Genomic DNA, 17,282 nt, shown 5'->3' on the forward strand with positions numbered 1-17,282 from the left:
AGGGGGGAGGGGCAGGGCTCTGGTACTGTAAAATTTAGCACTAAATCACTGGTCCCAAGGCATGTCTGTGATTTCCGGTGCAGGCAGCCCTCCCCACACTGGTTCCGATCGAAGTAGAGTGCTAACGGTAGAAGTGTAGCCATGGCAGCGCAAGCAGCAGGATTTGGGGGGTGGGGGTTGGCCATTCCACATACGATCTTATCTTGTTTGAGAGCCTAGGTACATACTGGAAATGCCGCCTTCCAACTCCACCATGGCCATACCCAAAGTAACTGCTCAGACAACCTCTGTAATGCTCCTGTTACGCGCGTGAGCTACGTCTGTATGTAGGTAAACAGTCAATAGAGAAAGGACCAGCAGGGGTTCAAGGATACATGTTGGCTTTGTTGGCCCAATACAGGTTGTGCCCTGCAAATGGCTTCCTCTGGCAGCTCTTTGCAGCAGCTCTCAACAGGCTGGGTGGTGGTCTCTGCACAGAGCTCTTCCCAGCCTGCCTTTGCCCTGAACTCCCTTCAGATCAGCCTTCTCTGCCGGCCCCCCAGGTCACCCAATAACGGGATAGAGTCCCTAGAGGGGTGAAGGGCCCAGTTGCCTCCCCCACCCTCACTAGTTTCCTCTTCCCATATCAAATTTCCTGGCCCCTTCCACTCTCCAGAGCACGGCTGCTGGTTTGCCAGGTAGGACTTACAGTGAACTGCTGCCCCCAGTCGGCCAGTCTGGGCCAGTCCCTCCCATTTGCACTTTCCCTTTCAACAAAACACTCCGTGTAACACGCTCCTAGCACGAGACTGTCCCTCAACTCCACCTAACAGACACCGGTATCAAAAACCTGGCCTCATTCTTCCGTGGCCCTGCACCAGCTATGTGCTCAGCGCTGTACAGAAAACAAGATTCATGCATCTATAATCTATGCTTGATAAATAGGCTGCGATTCCTAGTTTGGTCACTAGGTGGCACTGAGTATGAGATGAAGGTGAAAGGAAGCTGGGACAGCTCTAGTTAGAGTAAGTGCAGTAGAGAAGCTTGTAATGGCTGCATTGCAATAAAAAAAAAAGTGCTAGAGTGAAACCACTGCCATCTGTCTTTGTTTTGCTAACCCACTTCTCTGGTCTGCGTTGGCAGTTTGATACTATGTTGGCTACAGGCTCTTTTCCTAAGTTTGTTGAAGGCAGCACGAGCTGGCTTGATATTGCTGAGGGCTTCCAAGTCTATTATTTCTCACTGGAAAAAAGTTTTGCCCAAGTACTGTACATGTCATTTGGAAATGGGCGAAGCAGGGTGGTTTTGCAACACTGAAATGAAACCAGGGGCGGTTTGGATCTGGATCTCATTTTATTTGAAGCCCCAGCATTTCAAAATTGGAGCGGTAGGAACACGCAGGACCATAGTGACAGCCTCTCAGGTGAGCTGTCAACGAATCGGTGAGCAGGAGTGATAAATACCTGACACCACAAAGAAACCCGTCAAATAGGCCCTGAAGATGTGAAGCACAGACGTTAGAAAGGGAAATGACTTATCAGGGTGAAATCCTGGCCCCTTTGAAGTCAATGGCAAAGCCCCTATTGACTTCAGTGGGTCCAGAACTCCACCCAATAGTTTCAAAGCTATACCCTGCCAATGCAGGATTTTTCCCTAAGGAACATTTTTCTTGTCCTTTGTCCCGTTTATTGTTATTTGCTTTAACAATTATAATGCAGAAGTGCCCAGAAACCAACTGGGTCAGGCTTCCATTGTGCTAGGGGCTGTACAAATGGTTAGTAAATATATGTCTCTGCTCTCATAGTTTCAGGGTAACTGCACTTGTATTTCCCCTCCACGGTCCCTTGAGGGAACCTACTTAAGGTCTCAGGACTCCATCTGTCACCTCCCTTGGGTGGAGATCTGCATCCCTCTCGAGAGGGATTTTGAAGTTGCATAGCCTCCTGCCACACACTGTGATATCCCCAGCAAGCCAGTCTGCGTAACGGCCAACGCATGACCTGTGATTTCTCTCAGAGAACAATGCTCAGCGTGTGCCAGCAGTAACAACTTACCATACAGCTCTTTCTTAGCACAGAACATTTATTCTGAGGATAAAAGCATCACAGAGAAAACATAAAAAACAATAAACATTCCTACACACCTACTAACTCCACCAGAAACTGCTCATCTTCCACCTGGAGAGTCTGGTAGGCTAATGTCCTGTCAGCAAGGGTTGGGGTCCCCTTGGGACCAAAGCTCCTGTCTGGTTGCTGAATCAAAAGGGAGACCCTGCGTCTGTTTCAGATCAGCCTTTCTATATCCCAAGTTCTTTCTTCATCTCTTGGTCTCTGGAAAACCCAGTTTGAACCAGTACGTGCACACCATCCAAGGAGGTGGCACCTCCTTCGAATTGTTTATAATCTTCACAACTCACCTTAATCATCCTCCACTGTTTTTAGTTCTTGGAGGAGCTGTGGTAGCCCTACCCTCATAGAGTAGAACACAGTCATACATAAACCACTCATAAATTGAATACAATGGTCCCCAAAGATACTGCATGGGGTTGCAATATCTGCCACAACTACCTTAGAGAGCTTGCAATCCTGTCTAGATTGAAATGTCTCAAGTGATACGTCTTCCATCTATTCCCTTAGCCTATTGCTCGGTGGTACAAAGGGGGAGAGCATAGAAGCTGACCTCCAAGTTCAGTTTGCTGTGGTCTATGGAGTCATGTTATTCATTATTTGTGACTATATGGACAAACTGCTAGGTACTGGTGCAAATATTTAGGAATCCCGCAAGTCTCATACATTTCAACACCAATCATTATTTGTCCAAAAATTCACACCAGAGCATGTTCTTTGTTATTCTCCTGTTTAAAATGTTTCAGCCATCCAATCAGGGAGCAGAAACAATATCATGGGACCTCAACACCCAGACAACACAAAAAAGAAATCATCTAAGCAAAGTTTGCGAAAACCCACAATCGGAAATGTTTTTGTCTGACATATTAGGTGACTACGTACGTATAATTAAGATGTTTGGAGAAAATCGGGCTCAGATCACAAACAATCTACTACCCAGAAAAGGGGCTAAATCCATTACACGTATTTATAACAAACAGCTCTGCCGGCTAGCCAGAATTAGCCTTTGAAGATCTGTTCTCGGCAAAATGGCATATCTTGGGCTAGAGGCCTGTGCATTTATTTTAGTTTCTTTTTGCTGGATGCCCATCTACATTTATACACAGCTAAAACAAAACAAATTAAGCACACACTGGGCCAAATTTGCCCCAGGCACCACTCTCAGTAGATCTCAGCACAGCAGGGATGATTTTTGCCCATTATTTTTAAAATGAATTCAAACAGGAGATTCTGCCTCTACTGCCCACATCACCACCCTCATTGTAATAATTAAAAGGAAATGGTGCCCCACCCCTCCCTGCTGCATGGAAGTGACCACTATTGGATTCCAGGCACGACCACAAGGAGGGCAGCCCCTCCACGCTTTGAAAATCCAAGAGCAGGGGGGTTTGAATGACTTGGTCTTGCTGAGCTGGCACACGCTGATGGAAAAAGAACACTGGCAGACATTCATTTTGACTGTATTGAGCCTACAGTGGAAATGTACTTTCTTACCACCAATGGGTGTTACACAGTATGAGCCGCTCACTTTGAGGGGAACAAATGCAAGAAAGATGTAACCAACTTCTCTCTCTTGCCTTTGTTGCAGATAAACAGCGAAAGCTGTTAAACTTTTTATATACCATTTTCTAAAGATTGAATAAGAATGCACCCTAAGTATAACTTCATTATACTGTCTCAGGCGTGGTGAGGTAAATACACATGCCTACCAGCAGCATTGTCAGAGTCCATTCCAGGGGGGCATACAAAGCATGTAACTGTCTCAGATGAAAAGTGTAATGAATTATCCCAAGTAAATACACAGACTGAAGACTGCTCTGTCTGTCTGATATTAGTGCAGACTTTTATTGGGTAACAGTTCTCAAGTGGTACAGCCTGTTATAAAGATAATTCCCAAGGTGGGTTATACTGCACTGGGTCCTGTGGTCCAATGTGTTAGGTATACGGTTAATAAGGGTATTGGGGTTATAACGTACTCACCTTCTCCTGCAGAATGGTTACCTTTTTGCAGTTTGCACGTGAGTAAAATATTAGAGTTGGTTAGTGGTGAATGACCTAACTGAGCATAGTTGGCTTTGAGTCTGAAACCACCATCCCTGCTGAGTGATGGCATCATCTTTCTTGCTAACTGGCACCTTTCCACACCTTCTGTTCTTGCACTACTGCACACAGGCTAATACTGTTAGAGTGAGATATAGAGAGCCAATGCTCAACAGGATTTATCAACATGCATCTGAGGGTATTTGCTGTGTTTGTACTGACACTCACCTGCACTGTTTCTTAAAGGGCTCTCTGATTCAAGAGCAAACATGCATGTTAAAAACCTTAAGTTACACAAACTCAGAAGAACAAGGACTGTTAAAGCAGAGGATCAAACTACATACTTAATGCACTTAGTTTAGCCTACATATTGTCATTCCATACGTATGTCCATTTTCACTGCTCAGTATATAGTACTGCCACAAAACTGGTATAAACCATGATGTTGCTACTTCAAAATAAAACATTTCACACAGAAAAGCATAAAATATCTCTGCATTCATTAGGGAAATACACAATGACTAAAAGCACAGGACCAAACTGATCTTTTGCATCATGTCATGATTTGTTTGGCTAGTTTGATACAGCCTGTAGGCAGCAGCTACCTTTAAAAAGTGATTCAATCAAGAAACAGACAGACTATGGCAGAACAGGCTTCAAGAGGTGATATGCTGACTTTCTGAAAAGAACTGCCTCACACCGGACAAAATAAGCATTTTCTCAAGAATCCACCCCCATGCATCTGGACAAACAGAACTTACAACCTTATCGGTAACACCAGCACCTGGCGACTTATAAACCATTACAAAAGGAACAAAGTCCACAAAATGCTTTGGTAACTTAAATAAATATGTACCCAATCCTAGAAAACCTCATTGTTTCTAAAACTCCCATTGCTGTCCATGGACTGCACTATTAGCCCAAAAGGTAAAATTCCTCCCTGTGCAGAGGGCCAGCACAAACTCAGTGTATCACATAAATGTTCAATTGGCCTCATGCTAACCCTTTACACAGGGGTGAATTTCAACCAAAGTAAATCAGGCCGTAACCTTTCCCCTCCCCCCGTGACAAATACGGGGATGCCCTTTAATAACTGTTGTGGCTGTTATGGGCCCTGGCGTTTTCTGTATCATATAAAGAAGTGGATATCTCACCCAGGGAAAGCAGGAGGACACCTTTTCTGATAGTCCCCTTACAATTTACACCTAAGGTTTGTTAAGAGACAATACCAAAGCAAGTAGTTTTTGGCTCTCACCCCAGGGTAGCCCTGAAGCCAGGTTGAATAAGGCAGTCAGAGCCATATACCTATCTCATAATGCTGGAAGGACCCTGAAAGGTCATTGAGTTCAGCTCCTGCCTTCTCTAGCAGGACCAAGTACTGATTTTTGCCCCAGATTCCTACGTGGCCCCCCTCAAGGATTGAACTCACAACCCTGGGTTTAGCAGGCCAATGCTCAAACCACTGAGCTATCCCTCCCTCCAAAATGCAGGAGCTTCTGGGTTTGTTGGGAGAATGTAAGTTAGTTTTGTTATTCTAGATAGGACAAGCGGCAGGCGTCACTGCGTTCATCTTTTCTGCAAATATCGAAAGGAAGAGAGGTGCCTCAGGTCAGACCACTTCATTTGAATTCATTCATGTGACAGTAGAAACCAGAGCCAAAGCTAATCGATTTTATGATCATTTACAGACCCCCACAGCGAATTCAACATGTATATCAGGGGTTCTCAAACTGGGAGTCAGGATCCCTCAGGGGGTCGCGAGGTTATTACATAGGGAGTTGCGAGCTGTCAGCCTCCACCCAAACCCCGCTTTGCATCCAGCATTTATAATGGGGTTAAATATATTTGTAAAAGTGTTTTTAATGCAGAAGGGGGGTCTCACTCAGAGGCTTGCTATGCGAAAGGAGTCACCAGTACAAACGTTTGAGAACTACTGATGTACATCAACAAGGCAATAGATGCAAAAGCCCCAAAGCTCTTCTCACTTGCCTCCCTGGGATTTTCACAGGTCAACTCTGGTCCAAGCCACACAGTCAGGCACACCCTAGACCTGATCTTCGGACTAGATGTTAAGAGAGAGGACATGACAACCCAGCCACTCTTGGACAGACCATCATCTCATTAGGGAAATGGTCAGAGACCTTCTATTGCCCAAGCAACAAGACAGACCATTGATCTTGATTCAACTATGATGACTCAGACTCTAACAAATTCAAGGGACAACAGCACCCTGCATGCAGAACGAGAAGTTGAGGCCCTGGTGAATCATTATCTTTCTACACTAACCTCAACCATTAACACGCTGCACCCCCAAAACAGCCTCTTCCTCCCCATCGCCCACACAGGTCTCCTTGACTTTCTGACACCCTGCACCAGATGAAAAGAGAGGGGTGGAAACCTGAGCACTGATGGCAGAAAACAAAGGCTGATTCAGACAGGATGACGCATACTGAATTCCTCAAAGTGGATGCTGAGGCTATACTATGGGCCAAGAGAACCTTCCTATCAGCCTCCACTAGGCTGCCAAATCCTGCCCCAAGGAGCTGTCTGGGGGCAAACCACTTCAGCAATCCTGAATGCCTACAGACTGCATCAGAGCTGAGCATCAAGTGCTGCAAAGAACTAGCATCTGACTGCACTGAAAAGATCACATACCTCTGAGAGGTTTCAGAGTCGCAGCCGTGTTAGTCTGAATGGGCAAAAAGAACAGGAGTCCTTGTGGCACCTGAGAGACTAACACATTTATTTGAGCATAAGCTTTCATGGCCTACAGCCCACTTCATCGGATGCATAGAATGGAACATATACTAAGGAGATATATATATACATACAGAGAACATGAAAAGGTGGGAGTTGCCCTACGAACTCTAAGAGGCTAATTAATTAAGATGAGCAATTAGCAGCAGGAGAAAAAAAAAGCTTTTGTAGTGATAATCAGGATGGCCCATTACAGACAGTTTGATAAGAAGGTGTGAGGATACTTAACATGGGGAAAATAGATTTAATGTGTGTAATGCCTCAGCCATTCCCAGTCTCTATTCAAGCCTAAATTGATGGTATCTAGTTTGCAATGTCTGAAATGGGACATCTTGATTATCACTACAAAAGTTGTTTTTTCTCCTGCTGATAATAGCTCATCTTAATTAATTAGCCTCTTGGAATTGGTTGGGCAACTCCCACCTTTTCATGTTCTCTGTATGTGTATATATATCTCCTCACTATATGTTCCATTCTATGCATCCGATGAAGTGGGTTTTAGCCCACGAAAACTTATGCTCAAATAAATTTGTTAGTCTCTCAGGTGCCACAAGTACTCCTGTTCTTTTTACCTCTGAGAAGCTCTCTCCAACAGCCTGGATCCGCTCCACCTGCATCGACCAACCCACAGCCCACCTGCATTCCCAGAGCTCAGAACATTCACTCATCAAGAAGTTCCAGACACTCTAAAGGAGACTCAACCCCAGACTTGTGAATCCAGTCTATGCACTTCCTGACTTGTGAAAGAGTTGTGAACAACTAGTGCCATTCTTGACCAAAACAGCCAAAGCTTCATTCAGAGAAGGAATTTTCCCTTCCTGCTTCAAACACGCAATAGTCCGAGTAACTCTTAAGAAGTCCCCTGGATACTTCTGTCCCAGCCCCATGTCAAACCTTCCAATCCTGACCAAGCTCATAGGGAAGCTATTGAAAGGCCAACTACAAGGTCACCTAACTGAAGCTTGCATTCTAGAGCTAATGCAATCTGGATTCAGGCTAGCACAGAGAACCAAAACTGCTTAAGTGGCACTGATGGATGATCTTCTGACAGAGGGCAGACGTCCATTCTCATCCTCATGGACCTTTCTGCTGCATTCAACAATATTGACTATGAGATTCTGTCTCACCAAAAAGAGGTGGACGGTGTCCAGAGTAATGCACTAAAATGGTTTGAGTCCTTCCTGGAAGGACACTCCCAACAAACAGTGATGCCCTGCACCTCCACCACTAGACTACATATGGGTGTATATATTTGTTGTTCAAAACCCCCTTATTGAATGGTTTGTTCCAACTGCTAAATGAAATACTTAGTTTAAAAAAGGCCATTGGTCACTATATCACTGGTCACAGGCTCCCACAGGGAGGACACGCAGGTGCCTGAACCCCATTTAGATTTGCAGGGTGGTATATGGTTGGTACATAGGGAAGTGACCACAGTGTCTGGTCTAAGTGGAAGAATTGTAAGAGTCCACCACAGGTCCTTTTCTGAGGAGCTGTACGTGGAAACCAGAAAGGCAATGGGGGAAGTTAGCCCTGTAACCATGCCAGGCACCATCAGAGTCAGGCTGCCTGGCTAAATTTGGTGGAGAACCTAACATCACATTTATATGTGCAACATTAGAAAGCCTGACACAGAATCAGTAGCTGCTGCCAATACTTCAGTAAAAATTCAAAATGTGACTCAGGCTATTACTTTAGAGTCCCCTGGAAAAGGGGGTTGAAAAATTCATAAACACAGGATGTTCCAGTAAAGCACAACAGAACTATAATTCAAGAGTTTTCTATAGGACGACTACTGCGTTGGCGTTGAACTGAGATCAACAAGGAAAACAGATGTTAGTGTGTTCTGAGTTATAATCATTGCTTCATGTGTTATCAAATAAAACCCAAGTGAGGGTGTTCTGAAGGATCCTTTAAGATGATAGATACGGATTTGCCACCTGTCTCTGTAGTTTACCTAATTGCTGTCATTGGTATGGATTGTTCAGAGTTTATTTGAATAAACTAAACACCCTGCTTTCTCATAGCAGTTCTGAGTGCTATAAAACACCCCGAGATCGATTCTGTGAACATGTTTAGGCTACAATCAGTGGGAGCAGTAATTCATCCTAAATGTTAATCAAAAAATAGATTGTTGTCTGGATAAAAGTATTCTCTAATTAGCTTTGGGTACTGCATCATACTGCATGGTTCTCAGAAAGTCCCCAGCGCTCAAGGGCCCTTTTCTCTCGTGGTTGTCCACTTTTTTCCTTAAAGACACCGTGGAAGATTAACCAGTAAACTAATGTGTTAAATGCCTTATGAAATATGGTTCAGATACTCTATAAGAATTAATCCTGCCACTGATGTATTCTAGAATAAGTGAGATGCTTGGGCAGAGCTGCCACAAAATCAAAAGGCAGGAAAGGGGAAAAGAGAATGTAAATGAAATGAAAAGAAGACACGGAAGAGAGAGAAGGGTTAAGAACATAAGAATGGCCATACTGGGTCAGACAAAAGGTCCATCCAGCCCAGTATCCTGTCTGCCGACAGTGGCCAATGCCAAGTGCCCCAGAGGGAGTGAATCTAACGGTAATGATCAAGTGATCTCTCTCCTGCCATCCATCTCCACCCTCTAACAAACAGAGGCTAGGGACACCATTCCTTACCCATCCTGGCTAATAGCCATTAATGGACTTAACCTCCATGAATTTATCTAGTTCTCTTTTAAAAGCTGTTATACTCCTAGCCTTCACAACCTCCTCAGGCAAGGAGTTCCACAGGTTGACTGTGCGCTGTGTGAAGAAGAACTTCCTTTTATTTGTTTTAAACCTGCTGCCCATTCATTTCACCTTTATAGAAACAGTGAGTCAAGTTTGCATCATGGATAAGTAGAACATTGTGTATAGATTCACACAGAGTAGCAGAAAGCAAACCAACCAAAGCTGGTACTTTCAGGTATGTACTCATAACAAACTCTGACTGCAATCACATAAACACCCTGATCACCGATAGGAATCGAACTCCAGACCTTCAACAGCAAAAATCACACTTGAGCTAACAGTGAACAGCTTTCCCCATGAATAGCTGCTGGGATCTGCCACTAGAGGGAGACATGATCACATGTGCTAGGCCTGCATAGTCCAGTTTGTGCAGCTCTTTGGATAGGGAAAGTGCTAAGTAAATGCTGTTATGATGATTTTGGATCCTGGGCTGCCGCTGTGCAGGAAGAGGTGACAGCAGCACCCTGACTAAACACCCTAAGACTAGCAGAAATTATTTTTCTAAACCTTGGAATCCCAGTGAACATACCAAACGGTCTTTACCATACAAAAATATAAACAAACAACATTTGAGGCCCCGCTGATGTGGAGTTTCAAGACAAAATACTTTATTTTAGTGAGATAATTGTTTCCAGCACATTTTAATGATTTTCCATAAGAAGATGCTCTGTATCTGTGGTTGGCAGCATCTACACAAGATAACATAGGCTTCAAGCAGACCCTAACAACCAGCTACACCGCACCCTCTGCAGGGCAGAGTTGCTTTGCAAGTCTATTCACTGACCTCTGTTTCAATCGCTTAACAACTAGGCCCTGCACCAGGGATTACTGACTCACCCTTATGATGTTTATTATCTTCAAACCTACTTGATACATTTTAAAAGGGGAAACAGATCCTTAAAACCACACCAGGAAAGAGAATCAACCTAAGCCTTACTATAAACCAGCCAGAAGTGCAACCCTGATCTCAATTGTTAAAGGGCGTGAGCAGTTTCCTGCTTTCTGTGGAAGCCAGTAATGACCTAGAGTAACCCCACACCTGTAGGATGGGTTTTGGTCTTTCTGACAGTGAGCAAGATCACACATTGTCACAGCAGTGTTTCATAACCAGCAATATGGATGATTAAAATTACCATGCAAGTCGTCTGATAGCAGGTGCTCCACATAAATTATTGACTGTTTTGGGTGAGCTGTGTTTTTCAAATACCATGCCCGTGGCCACACACACAGCACCGTTGCTGGTTTGACAGCACTTCCTCAAATGCTCTGCTGTTAGCAACCGACAAGGGCAAACAATACGTCTCTCTGGGTTATGTTTATCTACAGTCACAAGTAAAGCAATCCGCACTCAATAAGAGGTCTCTGCCAAGACCATAGACAAAATGACTCTCCCTTGTGCAAATCGTGATGATGATGAAGATTTTTAATATCGGGATTCTCTAGAGGCCACCACACATCCCCAAAGCCGGCAAGAACGGGTAGTAAGTAATATGCTCTTGGAAGAAGTTACTGGTGGAAGTAGGAGACAAGTTCTCTTGCTCGTGGGCCAGTTCTCTGGGTAGCAGAAAACCTGTTTTCCTCAGCCCTTAAACTGCTAAACTTTCACCAGTTCATATGGTCTTCAAGTTCCTATGATAGTGGATCATTCTCCCTCCTTCCAACAGCAAGAGGAGTTACTGAAATGGAATTTGAAAAAGTGCCATTAAACAAATGGCAAAGCCAGTTGCACAGGACGGAGAGGCTCACAGGGCCTCCACTTCATTAGGTAAGAGCACAAAAGCCTGGCCATGCCTGCCCTGTACTCTTGAAACAGGTAACTATGCCCATACCTACAGAGAAGCCTAAAAATGGGAACTTTTTGTTTTTGGGGAGCTCTGGATCCGAGTTTTGCCTATCTCTGCTAATGACCAAGAGCTGTGTTAGAGCTCATTCTGTGCATTCATTCTCTAGCCAATATAGACAGGCGGAAACACACTGCCTTTTTACTCCAAAGATTCCTCTCCTTACAAAATGGAGGGTGCTCTCCAGACTATAACTGAACGGCTTCTGTGACAGTAGGCATTGGACACACAGCAGTGCAGTTACACAATCTTTTTCATGGGAAGTTCTGAGAGGATGTCTCTTTGCAAAGGACTCTCCTAACCATATTCTGCAGGGAAATACCAGGCACCTTGGTATAGCTCCATTTTCTGCATAAACACACCAAGGGTGAAATCCTGGCCTTCCTGAAGGCAATTGCAAAACTCCCATTGATTTCCCTGGGGCTAGGATCTCACCCCAGTTATCCACTTAGAATGAAGGTAGGCATAATCCATTGTTCTTGAAGAAGCAGAATCTATCTTAATCTTCCACAGTACTGCTGGGGACAGTGCACTGAGGAACCACACAGCACCAGCGTGAATGTCCATAATAAATTGCCTACATTTTATTAAATCAAATCAAAGTTTGCAAAACAGCAGTAACTATCAAAACAGCAGTCTAATCCACACACAAGGCAGACAACCTCTACTATCAGCTCTTAACCACCCTTCTGTGCAGTCTAGTCCAGGTTCACCAAACACAGCTGCAGACTAGAACACCAGGTGCAACGCCATGTCCTTTTGTCCACTTCTCCATGCCCCAGCATTTCTAGCCAATGAAAACAAAGCAGGCACCTGGTGCTCCAATAAAACAACGTGTAATAGAAGCCGATAATTAACTCTTTAGCTGCTGGAATAACATATCAGAGAATGCACAAAACCTAGCAAGGGAGATAGATGGAGGATCATCATGGCAAAAATATTTTTTTTAATGAAAATGTAGTATTGATAATTGCCAGAATGGAAATACAGGAATAGTCAGAGAATTAACTAAATGCTACTTAAAAGATCTTAAGAGCTACAGTCTATTCTATGCTGATTTACTGTGCACTTCCATCACCTTCGGTGAAATTGCTTGGTGTAGCGTTAGCACTGGGGAGTGAATTCTGCCAACAAACAGAAATAAAGGTTGTTATGACACACTAGGGAATAGCTTTCATGTGTTGGTTAAGTGGTGCTCACTTCTACAGTGCTTTAATTTAAGCAGACTGAAGCTAGTGTTGTAAGCATTTGGAAAGGAATGTACTTTCTCCCAGGGCTAAAGTGGCAGATTTACAAACAGCCATGGGTGTGTGTGTGTGTGTGTTAGTATCCAGTGATCTAATAACCTGATTGATTTTGGGGAGAAGGTTTGGATTTTTTGCCACGAACCATGAATGAACACAAATGTATGGGAAAGAGTTCAAACTCTAAAGGGACAGGTACGCTTAGAAAGAGACGGGTAAAAAAATGTTACTTCGTCGGACTACCTAGATGGCCAAATCTGTGTAGCTAAGCTACTGTATCTTAACAGTTCCAGACAAAGGCTGGCAGCTGTCCATAGACTGAATGTCTGATAAGAAAGCCCAGCCAAAGAAGAAATCAGAGTGATTCCTTCTGCTGAATGCCACATCCGAAGCTCCCAGCCCTGAATGCAGTTTGGCAGCGTTTCCCCCAAAGAAGGTCTGTTTCATGGAGATGCTTACATGAATATTTGCATTGATGCAAATGAAAGGCTTGTCAGCTCTGGCAAGTAAAATTGTAGCAGACTGGGTGCTGTTACTGGCAGTCTCTGCAAACGGGGCAAGGCTGTACTGACTACATTCGTATTTTTCTTAACAGACTACATTCTGTAATACAAATAAAGAAATGATTTTTATAGCTCAAAAATGCCTGTAATGTGACTGAATCATTTCCAGGATTATTTAAAAGAGTGTGCATGCATGTGAGAGAGACAGAAAGAGAGAATGGAAGTAATAAAATAGTTTGTAATAGTAACCAAATTAAGCTAAGTCCATAGCAGCCAGGTTTAAATCGATTTAGTAGTGTCCACACACAGGTTTGTACCAGTTTAACTAAGCTGATTTCCAAAAAAATCTTTAGTTCAACCGGTGCCACATTTACGTATAGACAAGGAGAAAGTGAGCATACAGGACACTCCTGATTTTTCACATGCTTCTCTATTTTCCCAGTGTTTGGGACACTTGAAATGTCCTGGTTTTTCAGTTAATCAATCAAAACTTTTAAACAAAATATATGAACAAAATATCTGTGCAGACCCTACTGTGATGGTGGGTGACATTTGCTCGGTGCTTATTAACAAGCAAACAGTGCAGCGGGATTAGTGTTCAATGCAATGAACTGTGTCTGGAGTGAAGAGAGATGTCTAATGAGCGCAGGCACTATCAGAGCTGTTCTTTTGTGCAGTGAATTAATCACACTTGTTCGGTGTTCCATGATAAACTCAGACAGACACATTGTATACTAGAAACATTATTTATTTATTTTGCGGCAGTGCCTAGAAGTAATGGGGCTCTGTTGTTCTAGGCATTGTATAAACACAGTAAGAGACAGTCTCTACCCTGAAGAATTTTCAATCCAAATAGGGGGAGAAATGAAGTATTATTGTCTCCATTTTACAGATGGAACTGAGGCACAAAGAGGTGGAGATTTTCAAGAGTGACTGGTGATTTTGTCTGCCTTCATTGTGATGGCCCACTTTGGTGAGAATGGGCACTCAGCACCTTTTGCAAATCAGGTCTCTTCAAGTCTCTTTGTATTACAAGCTGGGCATCTAAAATCACAAGTCATGTTGAAAATCTTGGTCTAAATGTCTTACCCACAACAATGACAGGGATGAGAACTGAACTGAGATTGCCTGAATCCCAGGTTGGTAGACTAACCACAAGACCAGCCTTCCTCGGTCACTGAGAAATCTGCACATGCGGCTGTTGACTCAGAGGCTGACAGTAGTGACCCCAGATCACATTTAGAAGTGTCCTTTTGTTTCTTGCACAATTATTTTGAGGCTTTACAAAAATAAAATAAAAAATAAAAAAATTAAGTTGCCTCAAAACAATCCTGTTTTTTTTCTTTTGAAAAGATGGTCACCTTTCCCATTAAAGGGAGTTTTATTATTTGGAAAATAAAACCAAATGTTTTGGTGAGTTGGAAATCCATCCTCTGGGATCATTTAGACGGATACTTTTCTGAAACGTGCACAGGCGCCAAGGTGTTTGCTTTTGCAAGGCACTGAAGTGCACTAGACCCTCAGGAAGGCCTTTGGGAATGGATGAGTGACAGAAGGCCACGAAAGCTATTAAGCAAAGCAACTGAAACTTTTGCAGCTGAAAATAAGTGTCTTATTACTGGCAGAATGCCCAGGGCTCTTTGTGTAGGCAGGTCTTTACATAGCCCAACACCATGTTGCAATTCTAATGGCCAAAATCAAAGAGGTGCACACTCATTTCAACTTACAGCTCCACTATTATAGCAACAGCTACAGTAGATGGGTTTTGCACCTTTAGAGTTCACGTTGTCAAACTTTTTTCTTGACTTATGAGGGATGGAAACTTACTTTTTTTTTTTTTTTTTTAATGAGAACTGAGATTCTCATAACCCACCTGACACCAGGAGCTGGGGCTTTAAGAAAGCATCAGCTATCATGAGACTGGTGATACAATCCATGAAAATAGACAACAATGCTGTTACTTCACATAGCAATTCTCCTGGATGAAATGTGAGAAGGTCTTCAGAGCAGTGGCTAGCAAGGAGAGTTGTTGCACACAAATTTTCCTAACTAGGGGCTCCAGCCTACTGAATGTGCTGGCCCTGACCCATGCTATTATAACATAAGCAAGCATACTATGCTTCTAGTAGATGAAAACCGTACAGCCAGGAAATAATGCCAGGATACGTATCCAGGGTGAGATCCTATCCCCACTGAAGTGAATTGGACTTTGAATACTGACTTCAACAGGGATAGAATTTCACCCCAGTGTATTTATTATCAGGAGTCAAGGAGTTTAGGACCACACCTGTCATATATATATGTTTAAATACCAAAACCTTATATGGATGGAAATATTTCTGTGCGCTGCTTTTTTTTGTGTTAAAGTCAGTGAAAGCAGTTTTTCGTTTGTTTTTAAACATTGCCTTAGAGTCCTAGCAATGGTCACGCTCACCATTGTTCTAGTGCATGAGAACAAGCAGAGGACACTGACTGGGGGTTCTCCACACAGGAAACGGTTACCGGTTATACCAGTTTAACCCTCACACGGGCACTCTTATTCTGGTAGCACCATTGCTTTTATTAGTTTATCTGAACCCCCTTCCTGAGTCAAATAAGCTAAGCTGAAAAAAAAGCAAAACTTATACTGAAATAAGAGTGTCCACGTGGGGGGGTTATACCAGTGTAAATTCACACCTAACCGTTACCAGTATCATTTTCCCATACAGAGAAACTCTGGGTTGTTTTAATTGTCCAAATGGACTGAAATGGAAAAAAAGAGACAAACAGCACAGATGGATAAAAAGTGAGGTTGATTTTGAAGTTTACCACTGTAATAATCTATTACTTAGCAATGTGGGTAAAGGACAAGTATATTACTTTTAACCTGGCAGTATCCCTTTTAAATAGCTAATGTCAATATACCAATGTTATATAGTGTACCAATATATTTTAAATGTTTGTGTATATCACAATATGTGGCGCAGGTAGCAATGCCGATAGTTAAGATTGCCTAACGCAGGGGTGGCCAACCTGCGCCTGAGAAGGAGCCCGAATTTACCAATGTACATTGCCAAAGAGCCACAGTAATACATCAGCAGCCCCCCATCAGCTCCCCGCTTGCTCCCAGCGCCTCCCGTCCCCAGCAGCCCTGCCAATCAGCGCCACCCCATCAGCTGTTTCCTGGCGTGCAAGTGGCTTGGGGGGGGGAGGGGAGGGAAGGAGCAAGGGCACAGCAGACTCAGGGGAGGGGGCAAGATGGGGTGGAGTGGGGGCAGGGCCTGTGGCAGAGCCAGGGGTTAAGCAGTGAGCACCCCCCGGCATATCGGAAAATTGGTGTCTGTAGCTCTAGCCCCGGAGTTGGTGCCTAGACAAGGAGTCGCGTATTAACTTCTGAAGAGCCACAGGTTGGCCACCCCTGGCCTAACACTTTGTGATCATGTCATTAAAGATGGTATCATCATGCATATGCACAAGGAAGCAGAATACAGGTTGCACAAGGAACCTTAAGTCAGGTGTTTTCTACTTTTTTGAGTGCTTGACTTTGCAACCTTAACATTCTGAAATGCAGATTTTTGTTATTCTTTCTCTCTATATATTTGTAATTTTAGGACCACTTGTATTCAAGCCTACTGTTTCAGAAGAACTGTGTTGTACTGTCACAATGTATTACTGGTGGTGGAAAAACAGTTTGTTATTCACTCAAGAAAAATAAATCCTTGACCCTACTCAAGACCTGTTCAGTAGTGGCGCCGTTCACTCCTTGTGAAAATGAGTGGGTGGGAAAACAGTCTACTCTGACTTTTCTTCTGGCTATGTGAACTGTGCAAAGCATACAGCCTTTCAATAGATGGTTGATAAAGCTCAGCTACTCCTCTACTTGCAGTTTGCAAGCCCCTAAAGAAGCACCAGTTGCAAACATGAAACCAGAGTCTCCCACTCACTGTTTGAGAAGGACATACCCTTTCACAGCCTCTATTTGCTTGGGGAAAATGTGCTTATCTGTATTCATATGATTTATTTCTTTAGATTAATTTGTCAAATTGGCTTG

This window comes from Chrysemys picta, chromosome 9 (genome assembly GCF_011386835.1).
Source record: "Chrysemys picta bellii isolate R12L10 chromosome 9, ASM1138683v2, whole genome shotgun sequence".
NCBI classification, from domain to species: domain Eukaryota; kingdom Metazoa; phylum Chordata; order Testudines; family Emydidae; genus Chrysemys; species Chrysemys picta.